The sequence below is a fragment of the Ictidomys tridecemlineatus genome, chromosome 3, assembly GCF_052094955.1.
Source record: "Ictidomys tridecemlineatus isolate mIctTri1 chromosome 3, mIctTri1.hap1, whole genome shotgun sequence".
NCBI lineage: Eukaryota > Metazoa > Chordata > Mammalia > Rodentia > Sciuridae > Ictidomys > Ictidomys tridecemlineatus.
Genome location: NC_135479.1, coordinates 54,193,121 through 54,211,403, shown reverse-complemented (window position 1 = coordinate 54,211,403; position 18,283 = coordinate 54,193,121). Strand labels below are relative to the sequence as shown.

At 40.2% G+C, this 18,283-nt stretch overlaps 1 long non-coding RNA gene across 1 annotated transcript; it reads left to right on the top strand.

Annotated features, from left to right (window-relative positions):
* Nucleotides 1–9,071: 9,071 nt before the first annotated feature.
* LOC120884543 (uncharacterized) lies at nt 9,072–14,995 on the top strand. Its single transcript, XR_005726980.2, has 4 exons — nt 9,072–9,205; nt 11,439–11,734; nt 12,010–12,238; nt 14,630–14,995. It is a non-coding gene; the product is annotated as an uncharacterized LOC120884543 (long non-coding RNA).
* Nucleotides 14,996–18,283: the final 3,288 nt, after the last annotated feature.

Here is an 18,283-nt window from a genome sequence, read left to right as displayed (position 1 = left end):
AAATTGTTCTTGTCAGGTATTTTGGTTATAGTGATTTAAAAAAAAAACCAAAAAAACTGGCAAACACGGGCTGTTTTCTGGAACAACACATAGTATTCTCCATTTAACAATGAGTCAGACATTTGAAGCCAATATATTTCCTCTTAGTTGCTTCTTTTATTTTTTTTAAATAAATATGCATGGTTTAGCAATAGGTACTTGTAAAACACAGTGTCCAAATTTATCAACATCCTGGTATCCCCATTAGGGACTATGAAATGTACAATGTGACTGTTACTTCTCTTAGTCTCTCTCTTAATTTCATAAATGATCACTTCTTTTTTTTTTTTGAGAGAGAGAGAGAGAGAGAGATTTTTAATATTTATTTTTAGTTATGGGTGGACACAACATCTTTGTTTGTATGTGGTGCTGAGGATCAAACCTGGGCTGCACGCATGCCAGGCGAGTGCGCTACCGCTTGAGCCACATCCCCAGCCCCAATGATCACTTCTTTACCATCAACCTGACACTACTGGATTATATATATTATTAACTAAAACCAGTTTTTAAAAACATTGTTTCTTAATCATGTAAGCCAAACATAATCTTTGTAGATAATAGAAAACACAAATAAATAAAAAATTCTTCCAAGGCACCCAATAGCAATAATTCCTATAAACACATTATTGTAAAATCTTCCAGACTGTTTTCTATGCTTAACATATTGTCTTTTCTGATGGTAGTATAGTGTTCCAATTCTGTTGAGGGCCACAGCCGAGTCGGAATGACGCATGGCATTTTTGCCAGAAGTATTGGTTGAGAGGTGACGCCAGAGAGCCATTAAGGTGATGACTTGTGAGTTCTTGCGGAGTTCCCTTTGAGTTCCGCCTGAGCTCTCTCGGGGATTCCTGAAGAGTTCGCATTGGTTGGGGAAGTGCCGGAGGAGGGATTTCCGGTTGGTGTGTGGTGTGTCCTGGGAGAAAGTCACGTGGGTGGCGTTGGCGGAAAAGTGCGCGTGCAGTGCCGGTAAGAGTTGAAATAAAGTAGTTGCTGTTTGAACCTACAAGGCTTTGTGGCGGCTCGGTTATTCGTGCCCAGCCAGACTGCGGCACAATTCATGTAATCTAATTCATAATTTTGAATGGACATTTGGGTTATTTACAGTTTTTGCATATTTTGTTTTTGCTCTCATAAAGACCATGGCTTTGAGAATCTATGCTTGTGTCTATATATACTTATCTGATGATTTCTGAATAACCTAGAAGTGCTATGGTCAGATCAAAATGGATTTTCTTATGCATCTTTTAATTATATATCACCAAATTACCCTCTGGAAACCCATTTACATTTCCATTAACATATTATAAAAAGTCTGTGACTCCCGGAATTTTCCCGTAAGATCTTGTTAAGCCAGGTGTCTCCCTTCCTATAATAATAATTTCTTTTCAGCTGAATGGATACTTTAATTTTATTTAATTGGTTCCAGTCCTTCATTTCCACCTATTTGTATTATTGCTTTATGATCCAGTCAAGAATGAGATTACACATCCATTCTGGCTGTGTCATATGTAAAGCTGACCTTTGACCTTGCTGTTGCCATGTAAGTTACAGAGAACACTGTTGAACTGAACAGAGCCAAGAACTGGGTCCCATGGCCATGTCCTAGGTATGTCTTTGACCCGAGTGATAATCACCTACATACCCACCAGTCTTTCTAAGGGACTCTTGGAATTGCCCACAGTCTGGCAATGAACAATGTAATAGCTGATGTCACTGGACCTAGTTCCCACTACAACCAGTATCTGTACACCTAGGATGTGCTGGTGATTAAATATTGTTCTTATCATCTCATATCCAAATACAAAATAGCTCAATGAAACAGATGTTAACCGTTTTCCATATTTGTGATTTGAGGGGGCGGTTAAGAGAAATAGAATATCTTAATACAGCTCCCATCTCCCTTCTAACCTCAAAGGAAGGAATGACCCTTCCCCTTGCAGGTTGAAATTAAGGTGCACTCAAATGTATCCAAAAATAATTACATTACCAATTTTTGCATTTGAAAATGTTGCATAATTAGTATTTATATATATATATCCTAAGACTTTCTCAATATTGTATTTTTGAGACTTACCCATATTGATACATATAGATTGAACATTCATTTGAATCTTCTTTAAAAAAAAAAAAACCTCATGAAAGATTATTTCCACAAAGAGCTTTTGCTATGGGTGTCCTTAAGTTCAATACTTTGTGACAATTTCAAGAGTTCTGAAAGATAGACACATAGTAAAATTGCTGGGTCATAGAGTATGAATATCTTCAGTATATATTACCCAGTTGCTCTACAGGGCAGTCCACCAGTTAGTTCCAACGTATACTTTCTGCCAGCACTAATTCTATGAGTTCCTTTTTCCCACATCTTTGTCAGCATTTGGTATTGTCCGTTTCACCAATTGCCAAACTTTGGGGTATGAAATCCTTACTTGAGATTTTAATTTGTATTTCCCTGAATATTAGTGATAGTAGGCCACTTTTCATGTTTATTGATTATTTTTGAATTGTTTCCATGGATTTTGTGAAAGCTATGGGAGCCAGTTTTCAAGATGGTCCCCAGTGTCACCTGCCTCCTGGTAGTCACACTCTGTGTGGTCTCCTTCATTATACCAGGGTTGATTTATGATACCAATGCAATATGACAGAAGAGCTGTTGTACCCCTTCTGAGATGAGGGTATAAAAGATACTGTGTTTTCTATCCTGGTAATTCTCTTTCTCTTGGATCACTCATTCTGGGAGAAGTCGAAAGCCATATTTTACTAATGTCTCCTTCAAAGATCTAGCAAGAAACTGAGGCCTCCAAAAAACAGCTGCATGGGTGAACTTGGAAGTAAATACAAACGACTTGACATTTTGGGTGCAAGCTCATGAAAGACCCTAGAACAACCTAGCAAATATACTGCCAAATTCTTGACTCGCTGTAAGGTAATAAATCTTACTTGTTTTAAGCTAAGTGTTGAGGTAATTTTTTTATGCAGAAACAAATAACCAAGACAATATTTTTGGACATCTATTGGGTTGTTTTTCAAAAAATAATTTACAGCATTTATTCTAGACTCATCTTTTTTTTTAGCTACAAGGAACACAAATATCCTCTCCCAACATTGGCTTATCTTATTAGCTTATTCATGATGTTTTTGATATAATAAAGGCTTAAAATTGAATGTAATCAAAGTTGCTAGGGTTTTTTTTCCCTTTATCGTTTAAGCTCTTTGAATGTGATTTATAAAATCTTTCCTACATTAGTAACAAAATCAGTCTTCAGCTGGGCACAGTGGTGCATGCCTGCCATCCCAACTACTCAGGAGAATGAGACAGGAAGAAAGAGCACAAGATTCAGGCCAGCCTGGGAAACTTAGTGAGACCTTGTCTCAAAGTAAAAGCTAAAAAGGGCTAGGGTATGTAGCTCAGTGACAGGGCACTTGCCTAGCATAAACTAAGCCCTAGGTTCAATCCCCAGTAACACACGTACACAATTTTCTTTTCCTATGTTTTCCCTTAAATGATTTGAATCTTACCTCTATTTTAAATTCTTTAGTCATTCCAGAAATAATAGTTGAATCGATTTAGGCAAACCTTTCTCACATAAAGTAAAAAGGGCCGGGGATGTAGCTCAATGGTAGACACCATGGGCTGCAAACTCAGTACTGCAAAAAAAAAAAAAAAAAATCCAAACAACAACAACAAAATAGCCCCCCCACCACCACTGCAAAAAGAGGTCTCTTAAAAATTCTTTTTAATATAACACACTTTGTGGTCTACTTTTTAAATAATGTGCTACACATTTTTCAGCTTGAAGATTTATTCTTGGCTCAGGAAAAGACCAGAGAAAACCACTTATTCAAGTCATGTTGCCATCACTGTCATTATATTCTGACTCATTAACCATGACCCTTTTTGCTTTTACTATTATTATTATTATTATTGTTATTATTATTTGTCCTTTTTGCTTCTTTAATTGCACCAAACTTTAGGATAAGTTATAGACCCTAGTCATTCATTTTTGTGGATCAGCATCTGAGCCTATTCTCTCGAGAACTCCTTATCCCCCGAAACCTTGGTACACAGCAGAGCTGGCCTCTCTCTACAGAAGGTGATCACTGCTTGCTATGGTTTGAATAATTCCATCAAAACTCGTGTTCAAATTTAATCCATTGTGAGATAGAAGAGGAAGGACTTAATCTAACTATGGCATTTGGAGGTGGGACCCTAGGAGGTAATTAAGATTAAACTAAGCCATGAGAGTGAGGCTGTAAATCATCAGGACTGTGGCTCTGCAGGAGAGAACTGAGCTAAGAAGCTTTGTTTTGTCATATGATGCACTGTGCCACTTTGGGACTCTGTAAGAAGTCCCCAGCAACACAAAGGACCCAACCAGATTCAGTTTCCTGATCTTGAACTCCCCACCCTTCAGAACTCTGAGATGAATAAACTTTACTCTTCATAAATTATCCAGGTTTTAGTATTCGGTTTTAGCAACAGAAAACAAACTAAGACATAATTGATGCACATTCTCCCAGCCTCTTTTTTTGCAGCAAAGATATGGATATATGACCAAGGCTTACCAGTCAAGACACATTCCCTTTCCCTTGAGCATTTTGAATTGAGACCTGATATTCCAAAGAATCATTAACAATTATGAAGCAATGCTTTTTATCTTTAATGCCCATAAGAATCACCTTGGAATTTTATTTTTTTAAAAATGTTGAGTTTCACTCCCAGAGAGCCTGATTCAGTAGGTTTGGGATGGGACATGAGAATTTACATGCTCCCCAATGATGCTTAATCAGCTGGGTGGAAGACTCCACTTTGAGTAGAGCAACCTCTCTGGTGATGATTGTGGTGGGGATGAGGTCAGGTTTCCCAGGACAGCAGGTTGCTGTTACAGCCAGTGTCTGTGGTGGAAGCTGGGCTAGTTTGGGGGTGCTATTCTAGCTGGGTAGCTGCTCACTTTGGTCCTCCAATCCCACTGACAATTCTGTGCCTTACCTTATATCTCCAAATAGATTGCTTTGCCACTTTAATTCAGCTGGAATTTTTTCTGTTGCTTAAAGCTAAAAATACTGACAAATAAACTGAGCAGGTACCTCCAAAAAGAAGAAATACAAATGGCCAAGAAATATATGAAAAAAAATGTTCAACATCATTAGCAATTAAGGAAATGCAAATTTAAACTACATTGAGATTTCATTTCATGCCAGTCAGAAGGGCAGTCATCAAGAATACAAATAATAATAAATACTGGAGAGGATGTGGAGAAAAAGGAACGCTTTAACAATGTTAGAGGGATGGCAAATGAGTACAACCACTACTGAAATCAGTATGGAGGCTCCTCAAAAGAGTAGGCATGGAACCACCACATGACCCAGTTATGAAACTCCTCAGTATGTAGCCTAAAGAATTAAAGTCATCTTACTGTTGTGATCCATGCATTCCCACGTTTATAGCAGCACAATTCACAAGAGCCAAACTATGGAACCAGCCTAGGTGTCCATCAGTGGATGAATGGATAAAGAAAATGAGGTATATACACACACAATGGACTTTTGTTCAGCCATAAAGAAAAAATGAAATTATGTCATTTCCGGAAAATGGATGGAACTTGAGACCATTATGTTAAGTGCAATAAGCCAAGTTCAAAAGGTCAAGAGTTGGATATTTCTCTCATAGGTGGAGAGAAAAAGGAAAAGAAAGGTAGGGGAGCAGGGCAGAGATCTTATGAAAATCAACGAGATCAGTAGAGGAAAGGGAGCAAGGGATGGGAGGCAGAGTGAGAGAGAGGGGAAGTGCTAGGGAGTGATATTGGCCAAATTATATTGTTACATTGTATGCATGTGTGAATATGTAACAACAAATCCCATCGTTATGTATAAGTATAATGCACTAATAAAAAATGTGGAAAGACCAAAAAAAATATTGACTGATATTCCCATTCCCTTGTCTTTTAAGACTTTCTTTGACACCCAAACTATTCTTCGCTTCAGTCTTCCTGACATTATTCTTCCAGATTTACACTGTTGTTTTGCATTCCTGGGATTTATGCTATTTAATACATCTTTGGTACATGTCTGTTAAATATATATATTGTTTTTTTTTCTCATTTCAATAATATATGTTTACTGTAAACTTATTTTAAAAATACAGACAAGCTCCAAGAAGCAAATTTAAAGTCATCTTTAATGCCACCACCAGAGACAACCACTATGAATATTTTGTTATACTACCTTCATTATTTTCTATATACACATACACTTCTTATATATTTGGGATCATATCGTACAGACTGTTTTATAACTCCCCCTCCTTTTTTCGTTCCCACAATGTAAGTCAATGGTGGCCCCTGTCAAAAAAAATATTCCACAATACGATCTGCAACAGGGACAATAGCTTCTAGCATATGATGTACTGTAATTTATTGAACTTAGCTCTGATGTTTGATATGCAGGTTGACTCAAATTGTTCACTATTGTAAATAAAACTGCCAAAGTCTGATTCAAAGTGACACATTCGAATTGGTTAGCAACTCCTCCTAGAGCCTCAACTAAATTCTCAAAAATTCTCTTCTTTAACATGTATTTCTTCAGTGTCCCCCCCCACCCCCACATCATGCCCTATTCTAATTGCCTGGGATAAAGAACAAATTAGATGAAACTCCCCATGTTCCTTACAGCTCATTTTTAGTGGGGTGAATAGTAATAATCCTCTAGGTTGATGATAAACACAAACATACAATCTATTAGCACTAGACCAATAATAAATAATAATGATGGCAGCTACCCCTTTTAAATGGTTGCCATCTGCTAAGACATTATGCTAAGCTGTTCTGTGCAGTCAATCTTCAGACACTTCAATCATCTCCATCACAATCTAACTTTCCCCACAATGCTGGCAGACTTAATGTTGAATCTGTCAAATCTGACCCCTCCCCAAAGCCTGAGATTTGTTTTATCCAAGGAGTTGGACCAGGACCCACGCTTATCAAGCTTCACTGTGACTGTAGACAGCGCCTGGCCCTATACAACTACGGGCAATTTGCCACCTACCCAACATGCAGTCTATCACACACACACACACACATACACACACACACACACACACACAAGGAAAAACTAAACACACGATTGCAGCCTAGAGGAGGAGCAAGCCACTGACAACCATCCATTGCCAGATTAATAGGAAGATGTAAGACATGACCCATTGAAACATGCAGTCATCAGGAGAAAACAGATGCAGAGGAAAGGCAACAGACTGAGATAAATAAAAGTAGCATTAAAAGGGTGATAAAGAACAATAGAAAGGAAACAAAATCAGATTAAAACTCATAACTAACTCTCTCCAGAGGATAGAATTGATGATACCCCCCAAATAAAATCAGCCGATCCCACACAGAGGTGAAGACCTGGAACAGTTAGGATTCTCACACATCTCTGAAGAGAAACCATTTGACAATATTTATCACAACTGCAGAGGCACATTCCCTCCATCCCCAGCAGTTCCATTTCCAGTCAGATACTCCAAACTTGGTTAAATGTTAGAATCACGTGCTTTTTTAAACCCAGATGCCAAGGCTGGACCCTGTAGCAATTAAATCATAAGGTCTTGGGGGGTATGAATCACCCCTCCATAAGTTTCTTTTTCAAATATACATGACAATAGAGTGTATTTTGACGTATTATACATAACATGGGGTGCAACCCATTCCAATTAGGACCCCATTCTTGTGGTTGTGCGTGATATGAAGTCACACTGGTCATGTGTTCATATACGAGCATAGGAAAGTTATGTCTGATTCATTCTCTATCTTTCCTATTCTCATCCCCCCTCCCTTCCCTTCATTCCCCTTTGTCTAATCCAGTGAACTTCTATTCTTTGCCTCCCTGCCCTCCCTTGTTATGGGTTAGCTAACGGATGGAACTGGAGACTATCATGCTAAGTGAAATAAGCCATTCTCTAAAGAAACATCAATAGTTTTTAAAGAGCCCCAAGTGATTCCAGTGTGCAATCAAGTTTAGGAATGACCACTAGCAGGTGCACTCTGGATGACATCACCCAGGATGTTCACAGTAGCATCGTTTGTAGCACCATTTCAAGAACCCAGAAGTTTCCCAAAGTCCGTGGGAAGAATGCATGACAGGTAGGGCACTCCCACGGTGACATATTTTGTCAGAGCGAAAGGCAAGTCATTGTGGCTATACCCAGAATGAGGATGGAGTTCACAAACATAATTGGGGTGGGGGACAATCACAGGAGAGAATATGCAGCTCGATTTCACTTATGTAAAGGAAATTTCCCCAACTAGATAATGTGTTGAATAAGTTCTGTAGGTAATTCATTTATTGAAACAGTATAAAGAAATTCAAAGGAATAATAATCACAAAATCCACCAAGTGCGGTTACCAGAGAGGAGGAGGCAGCTTCTAAGACACTGGGACTGTTTGCTTAAACTAATGGTGGTACTTTATACCTTATGCTTATGTAATAAAGATTATTTTGTCTGTTTTAATTAATTAATTATATGTCACAGTGCTGGGAATCAAGCCCAGGGCCTCATGCATGCTAGGCAAGCACTGTACCACTGGGTTACATCCCAAGTCCTTTTTATTTATTTATTTATTTAATTTTGAGACTAGATCTCGGTAAGTTGCCTGGGCTGACCTCAAACCCATGATCCTCCTGCCTCAGCCTCCTGACTAGCTAGGATTATAAGTGTGTGCCACCATGCCCAGGGAAAAGGTCATTTTATAAATATAATAACAAAGAGTAATTTGCTGCAAAGACTAAGGCTCTTTCTAGGTCTTCCCTGGAGATGCTCATGCCCAGAGAAAATGGGTTGGCTAAATTCCAAAAGTCTCCACTCAATAGGATCCCCTTTCGCAGGTTAGATTTTTATAGTCCACGCACCTCTCGTATGGCAGTCATAGACTTAGTTGGTATCTCCTATTCTTCCTGCCCTTGTGCGATTCTCTTCCACATTATATCAGGGCATGTCACTTTCTGAGTCTTTCATTTTCATTGTTCTGTCTTTCAGATCAGCTGCTCTGGGGGAAACCAGCTGCCATTTCATGAGCCTATGAGCAGCTCTAGGGAGAGGTCATGTGGCCAGGAAGTAAAGCTTCCAGCCAGCAGTTGTGTGAAGGCTCCATCTTGGAAGTGGACCTCCAGCCCCAGGTAACACAGCCCCCAGCTGAGATACTGTGACCCATCAGACCTTCAGCCAGAACCACCCCCGGAGACCATTCTGGATTCCAGATCCTCCAAAACGGTGAAAGATAATCAGTGTTTATTTTAAGCTGCTAAATCTTGGGGTAATTTGATCTGCCTCATGTAGACAACCAGGGTTGGGGTGTAGCAAAGTGGTAGAGCATTTGCCTATCATGCATAAGGACCTGAGTTCAATATTCAGCACTACAAAAAAATAAATAAATAAATAAAAACATAAAAAAGACAATCGATACACGCATCTAAACATATTAATGGATTTTAGTTCTCAAAAGATGAAAGAAAACAGAGGTGGGGAGCAAAAAGAGATGAGGGGGTCTTCTTTGAGAGGCAGCAGAGTTCCTTATGAAGTAAGTATATTTTCAACTATCCCCCCACCCCTTACAAGATGGGGAATCTTCACCTATCCATCAAAACTGGAGGACCCCTAGGGAAATACCTTTGAAGTTAAAAAGTGATGCCAGAACCTGGGCCTGGAGCCTCTTTTTTGTTTGAATCACACAGCACCAGCAGCTCCCTGAAGCAACTGTGGCACACCTGAGCACAGAAGAGGAGCTAGCATCATAGACAGAGGTGGGCTGGCACAGCAAACCCATGCCATTGGGGCAGGAAAGGGGGCTGGAGGTTGGAGTAGTTGAGGCTCTGAAAAGTTATCTGCCAGCCATTGAAGTTCCACCTGGCCTAGAACCTGGGAGACAGACACAACACCTGGGTCAACACCTATATCAAGCTTGACATCACAGCACAATGCTATCTGGGACAACTAGGAAGAGCCAACCAAGTGCACTATGACCTGATGACACAGAGGACCTGGTCAGGGAGAGGCCCATGGCCTGGCAGAGAAGGGAAAAGTCTTTCCTTCTTTCTGTCCCACGAGGGGACTCTCAGAGCAGGCATGAGTGGCTGTGAATCAGGAGAAGGGACACCAAAGAACAGAGCTGTCCTCTGATGCCCAAGCTCAGAGCCGGGGGGCCTTGAACTAAAGGGTGATGGAGGATAAAAATATTTGATTGTTATGAAATGTTTACCCCCAAGAAAACTATTTTAAACTGGAAGTGACTGGACAGGGCTGATATTTATAAGATTGGGCTAACTTCAGTTTTTCCATGGCTGAGGGTTTTTAGCGAAAAGGAAGTGAGTTACAAAAATAAAGCAAACTTCTTGTTGGCACATGGTGAAGTGGAGACTGTTCAATTAAAGTGGTTAAATAAATAAGCATGAGAGTGAGCTGTGTGTTCTACCTTCAGGGATTGGAATCTGTATCCTACTCTTTAGGACCTTTCACAATTATAAATGCAAGTTTTTCATTGGTTTTTATTTGTTTACGAATATCTTGTCCTTTGCAAATGCAATTCCTTCTTAAATTCGATAAGCAGCTGTGGCCTATGGAACTTTCTGGGATGATGGAAATGTCCAATATCTATGTGATCCAGTACAATAACTAGTAGCTACATGTGGTTACTGAGGGATGGAATTTCAAATCTTGCTGAATTGTAATAAAATGTAAATACTTGCACGTGACTAGTATTATCCCCTTGGAAGATACAGTTTAAGGTGGAACTATCTTTCTGAAATCTGGTTTCCTCATTTTGGATTCATCTTATTTGTTTGTCTTCTGTGGCAAACTCTAAAATATCAGGGTCCTTTTGGCTCAAGGTTTCTGACACTTCCACATCACTTACCAATTCTCTTGAAACCAAATTTAGAATAAATTTCACAGTACTCTTTACATCTGGAAAATTTGAACACAGACTGATTATCTGGTAATATGAAGGCATTACTAAAATGGCCCTCTGAATTATGTTCACATAAAAGAAATGATACAATATTTGCTCTTGGCTCTAGGTAATAGAGTGGGGGGAATGGACAGAGGAAACAAGATTGGTTGGTATTTGTTGAAGTTGTATGGTGGGTTCATGGAAGTCCCTGAGATTAGTCTCTCTAACATATATATATATATATATATATATATATATATATATATATATATATATATATATATATATGCTATAGGTTGGATCTGTAGGGAAATGCTGGAACCTTTAACAGGTGGAGAATAGGGAGGAATTTATATACATACATTGGGGGTGTGACCTTGAAGGAGATAACAGATGGGTGGGCCTCAGACCCTTCCACCATCCTCTCTCCCTCTTTTTCTCCCACCCCCCTCTTTTTTTTCCAGGTCACTGAAGTGAATGGGACCTCCTCTACCACGTGCTCCTGTTGTGATGTACTGTGTTGCCACTGTCCCAAAGTGACCAAGCAACCACAGGCTGGTTTCAGACTGTGAGCCAAAATAAAACTTTCCACTTTTTAAGTTGTTTATCTAAGGTATTTTGTCACAGTGATGACAAAGCTGACCAATACAATGTATAAATATTTCAATGTCAAGGAGCAGGAGTTGAAGTCAGGCATTGTGGTTTGTGCCTATGATCCTGGCTATTTGGAAGACTGAGGCAAGAGAATTGTGAGTTCAAGGTGAGCCTGGGCAACAGAGTGAGAACCTGTCTAATAAATAAATAAGCAAACAAGGGTTTCTAAAAAAAAATAATGGAAATGCTAATATAATAAAGTTCAGTGGAAGAGAAAAACAAGACATTAAATTATAAATATATATTATAATAAGGAAATTTACTTACACAGAGGGAAATATAGAGTTCAGGGTAGTAGTTGAGGCCCAGATGGCTAAGTTCAAGTCCTGGCTCTAATATCAACTTGACTACATGATCTCAGGGAATTTTTTTTTTTTTTAGCTTTTGTTAAACTTCAGTCTTCTTATCTACAAAATAAGAATCTTCCTCTATTATACCTCTTAAATTGCTGTGGAGATTAAAGAAGCCTATTTATGAAGTACTTAACCAGCATCTGGCACACAATATGAATCAAATCACTTATCTTTGGAGAAAAGATTTATAAGCAGTTGCTCTTGTACCACTCTACTATCAACTTCCCACAAAAGGATGTTTTTCTTTTATATTCAAGGTGAGAAATGGAGAAGGAAGAAAGAAAGGGAGGGAGGGAGGAAAGATCTTCTTCCCTTGCTACTTCTGTGTTCTGAGAAATTGTTAGCAAATAAATTAATAATTTATCAGATTTTTTAAACTTTAGCAAAATGAGAAATCCCAGCTTATGTCTAGATAACTGGAATTCCCCCAAAAAACTGTTTTATGTCTTTGGAGGATGTGCATTAGGTAAGCATTCTCTGCAAACTTCCTTTAGCCCCGGGGGCGGGGGGGGGGGAATAAGATTTTGGTTTTGTGGTTGTCCTCCTTATCCCTGACCCCAGAGCTCTCCATATTGATGAACAGACCACTTAGAACTTTCTTTGCAGATAAGACTACGCAAACTTCCCTTTCTATTAAAATAGTCTATTTTAAGAAAGATATGGCCTTCCATTATCACTATCAGTCATGACTCATTCCCCCAAGTTGATGCTGCTTATGAAATTTTAGTTTTCTTCCTCAGTCACATGAACATCTTGCTTTATCTAGTCCTTCACAATCTTCATATTGGAAGCTGGAAATGTAAGGTCACAAGCAAAGTTCTGGTCCAGTTGCCTACATTTTAGCCCAAGAAGAACTGGGCTCTATTATCTCTATTATCTTGTGTCTGTTTCAAAAAGATTTTTTTTTTTTTGCATTCATTCCTCAATTCTGAGTGTACATGGTAATCATGAAACTGAAACTACACTAAAACAGTCAGATAGAGAGAGAGAACATAGGTTCGTTCAACCGAAAATTCCAAAAGGTAGAGTTAGCTTCCAACAGGGCAAAACCCAAGTGTGCTAATGAGTTTTGGAGAGGTATTTCTTCCTCTCCAATTAGGCTCAACTTTTCTGCTTACTGAATTCATTCTCAGTCTCATTAACGCTCAGTCTCCTAGTAGCAGCTCCCAGCCAACAGTCTATCATCCTTACACCTCTAATAGAGCAAGAAAGCATTTCCTCAACATCTGAACAAAGTCCAAGAGACAGCTCTCAATGATCCAGACTGGGGTCATGTGCCCCACTCTGAACCAATCAGTGAGATTTTGATAGCTCTTTCTGGGTTGGATACTCACCCTTGGAGCCAAAGGATGAGTTCAACCCTCTTGGGCCATATGGAGGAAGATGGATGGTTTCCCTTCAAAATTAAAGGGGCTGTTAAAAGAGGGCAGGACAGGGGAATGGCAGGACAGACAGCTCAGTGGAAAGAGCTTGTCTTGCATGTGTGAGGCCCTAGGCGAGAGCCCCAGCACCAACACCATAGAATAATATTTTTGAAATAAAAAGAGGATAGCAAAAGGCTGCTAATCAGACAACAGCAACAGCTGTCCCCTATGTGGCTCATCAAAGTCTTTTAAAATGCCCTGTGATACCACTAGAAAATCTCCTGCCTGGCCCATTCTTGCCCATGTCTGGGGCATTCTGTGCTTTGCAAGCAGACTTGTACTCTAGTATCTCGGGCTCTGGCCCAGGAAATGAAATCTTCTTCTGCACAATTGACATTGCCACTCCCTCCCTCCCAACATCCTTTCCTTTCTCTTTCAAAGTCACAGCTAGCTACCAGCTGCACGAAAAGAAGCTGCACCACCTGTGTCCCTACATCCTTCAATATCCTTCAGAGAACTTTGAAATTTCCAGAGACCTATTTCAGATTTGTTTTGACTACACCATTTTGCTGCACATGAATCAGCAGAGGAGGGCAGTAGATGAAGTTTCAGTGAATAGCTCCCATCCTTCTCAGACCTATGAACTTCAGAACCATGGTGCTTGCTCACCAGGGCTGGTCTCAGCAAGGAGTTGTCTCTCCGAATGCACAAGGGTTTTCCCCACCTGCCTATGGCTGTATGTACACTATGGTAGCCAGCAGGGTGCTGAGGGCTCCAAGTCCTGTTTCCACTCTTATCCTTTCCGGGAACACTGGGTACTTTACCTCTAATGTTTTTTTTTTTTTAAAGCTAGGCCATGGATTCAAGAGTATTCATTATATTTTAACTAGTCTTCTGAAATATTTCATAAATTTTAAAATCCACAGGTTAGAACTCAAACCCACAAACAAAAAAAGCCAATCTGATTATGTGCTCTCTAGCTCATGGCCCAAAGGATGACGTCCTAACTGGGTGCACAAAGTCCTCCGTGATATAGTCTAATCCTCTTTCCTCTCACATATTAAGGACTGTCTATTTGTGTGCTCCCCAAATTCACATGTTTAAACCCTAACCTTCAATGTGGTGGTATCTGGAGATGGGGCCTCTGGAGTAAATTAGGTTTGCTGGGTCACAATGATGGCATTAATGCCCTTCTAAAAAAAAAAAAAAAAAGGAAGAGATACTAGCTCCCTCCCTCCTTCATTTTCTCTCTCTCTCTTTCATTTTCTCTCTCTCCCTCTCTAGATGGCCCTACCCTCCTGCCATGTGACAGCACAATTAGAAGACAACCATCTGAAAACCATGAGGACAATCTTTATTAAGAACAGAATCTGTCAGCACCGTGATCTCCATGCTCCAGAACTGTGGGAAATGTTTGTTGTGTAAGCCATCCAGTTAATGGTGTTTTGTCATAGCGGCATGACCTGACTAATACAGCACCTTCCCTCCCACAGCCATCACTTCAGGCATGTTGAACCATTCCTTAAATGTGCCATCTTCTCCCTGGACTGGACGCTTTGGAATCTGTATTTTCTTCTCTTTTTCACAAAACTAACTCCTATCGACTCACTGTATTGAGTCAAATAGGTTAATAAAAAGATCACAAAATGCAGTGGCTGAAAGCATGGAAGTTCCTTTATGATGTAATAGATCTGAGACTAGCACTTCAGGGTAGTGGGAAGCTCTGTTCTTCTTGATCCACCTGCATGACTGAAACTGGGTCACCTTACCATGCAGATTACAGCCTGCAAGTCAGTTAAAAGAGAAGTTAGAGGAGGCATACTAGGATGTTCTAAGGCCCAGACTCTGCAGTAGTCCATTCATTCCCATTCATTCCATTGGTGAGAACTGTGGTCATATGTTCTCAACTAACTGCTGGGTATGCTGGGAAATGTAGTTCCTTTCTATGCAGCCATGTGCCTGCTTACAGTTATTTTGTAACAAAAGAAGGAAGGAAGGAATTTCAATAAACAGTTGAAGCTCAGGCTTTAGTTCCTCTGCAGAGCCTTCTCTACCCCTGATCTCTCTAATAGATGTCCTTGTGAGCACTTAGTACCCTACAAAGAGCCATCTCATTAGTTGCATATCTCCCCAGCTTCACTCCTCTTCCTGTCCCCTATTACATTATAAGAACAGTGAATGTTCTGCCTGGCAGCCTGGGCCTATAAATCCCAGCAGCTCAGGAGGCTGAGGCAGGAGGATTGCAAATTCAAAGCCAGCCTCAGCAACTGCAGAGAGGCCCTAAACAACTCAGCAAAACCCTGTCTCTAAATAAAACACAAAAAATGGCTGATGATGTGGCTTAGTGGTTAAGAGCCCCTAGCTTCAATCCCTAGTGCCCCCCCACCCAGAAAAAGAAAAGCGAATATGGCTCTGTTTCCTTCATGCCTGGCATTTGCTAGACATTGAATCCATTTTGAGTTAAATATGGAGGAATGACTATAATTTGCAGAGCTCCATGCACAATGAAAATGCAAGGCCCCTTGTTCAAAAATGAGCATTTTTAAGATGGTGACAGCAGAGCCTTAAACCAAGGGTGGGGTCTTTCTTAGTGCAGGGCCCCTTGTTCCTGCACAGGTTGCACACCCATGAAGCCAGCCCTGAAAGTATGAGCAAATAAATGAGTCAAATATACCACCATGCATCCTCCTCCATAAGAAAAGCCACCTGCCTGTGGGGTACTCAATGCAATGATTAGAGATAAATCATGCTAGTAAGTAATGGGGAAGTAAATCTTTCCTCTAAAAAACGAACTCAATAGAGGTCATCCCAATGGCAAGAGCATCTGACATTTCCCAATGCCTTGTCATTTGGAGGATGGAGCTCAGCAGCCGGTGGGCTACCAAGTCGTTAGTGGTCCAGATGTGCAGGATCTCACCTCCTACAAGGTCCCCCTCTCAGCCAATCATCACAGCAGCAGGAGTCATCACAGTAATTTTCTTACAGCCTCGGAGCCTCTCAGAGTTGAGAAGACCTTCGAAATCATTGCCAAGCTGTTCTCTAGCATCTGCTTAGACACCTCCAGCGACAGGGAACTTCCTACCTCCTCAGGCAGCTCCTTCTGTTTTTGACAGCTCTGCGGATGGAGTTCTTCCTCAAGTTGAGCCAAAAACCTACTTCCTCGTGACTTCCACCCACTGGCTCAGAGCCACATGGAGGAACTTACAGGTGTTTAAAAGGCTCTAATGTTCACCAGAAAGTAGAGGGGGCCAAGGAGCTGCCCAGAGATGAAGGAGACCACTGATGGGCTTGGCTCAGGCCAGGTTAAACTTGATTTTTTTTTTTTCATTGGTTGCCAACATTGAAAAATCTGGGGAACTTGTATAACATGTAGACTTCAAAACCTTCAAAACTTGGAAACTCTGGCAATCCTGGGCTCATAATGCCACAATTCTATTTGCACTAAGAACACTGATGAATGGCTATGGAGTGGACAACTGCCAATCTCTTCCCACAGTCTGATGCACTGCTACTTGAAATCCAGGCAAAGTCATTGAACTTAATGTCGGAGCCCTTACGCTGATTCGTATGTTTGTTGTTTAAGCCATCCAGTCTATGATGTTTTGTCATAGCAGCATGTCCTGACTAATACAGCACCTTCCCTCCCACAGCCATCACTTCAAGCATACACCCAGCTTCCCCACCATAGGGGCAGTCAATGAGTTGTAGATTTATGTCTTCAAATTGGCTTTGCAGGTGTCTCATTCCTGCTCAGAGGTATTGGCTGATGCCCCAACAGTGACATTGTGACTACGGCAACATGACGATAGACGCTACACTTGGGAATGTTGAAACAGATCATAATATCCTGGATCAATAGTGATTACACACTTGCCATATCAGTCTATTGAGGTTGCGGCTCAGCCATAGAGCGCTCACCTAGCACGTTCGAGGCCCTGGGTTCGATCCTCAGCACCCCATAAAAATAAATAAATAGGGCTGGGGATATGGCTCAAGCGGTAGTGTGCTCGCCTGGCATGCGTGCGGCCCGAGTTCGATCCTCAGCACCACATACAAACAAAGATGTTGTGTCTGCTGAAAACTAAAAAAAATAAATAAATATTAAATAAATAAATAAAGGTATAAAAAATAAACAAAAACAAATTAACATACCTTGCTTGGGCCACTCTTATTTTAGATAGTTATCATTATCAATTAAACTGTTTGTATCTGTTATATAATTTTTTGTTATTGTCTTTTCTATTTTTTTTAAACCATGCTTTGAACCCAGGGGTGCTTTACCACTGGGCCATATCCCCTTCCCTTTTCATTTTTTATGTTGAGACAGAGTCTAAGTTGCTTAGGGCCTTGCTAAGTTGCTAAGGCTGGCTTTGAACTTGTGATCCTCCTGCCTCAGCCTCCTAAACCACTGAGATTACAAGCCTCTGCCATTGCATTCACATCTTTTCTTAAATTGAGTTTTGATTATGGAAAGGACTCAACATATACAAAGGTAAAAAGACTAATTTATAAACAAAAAGAAATTAATTGAGACCCTTATATCATACACAAAAATTAATACAAAATAGGGCATGGGTCTAATTATAATAGATAAATCTGTAAGAAGAAAACTTAAAAGAGTAAATCTTCATAGTGTTGGTTTTAAAACTAATTCCTTAGCGATGACACCAAAAACATCAATGATAGGAAAAAAGATGGATTGGTTTTCATCAAAATTAAAGTGTTTTGTGCTTCAAACACCACCACCAAAAACAGTGAAAAGACGGCCCACAGAATGAGGAAAATATTCCAAATCACATACCTGATAAGGACTTGCATTCAGAATAAAGAAGTACTGCAACTCAGTTAAAAATCACTTTAACTGTAAGCTTTGCACACAGTAGGGCATGCCTATTGTCACAGTTACTTGGGAGGTTGAGGCAGGTGGATCGTTTGTAC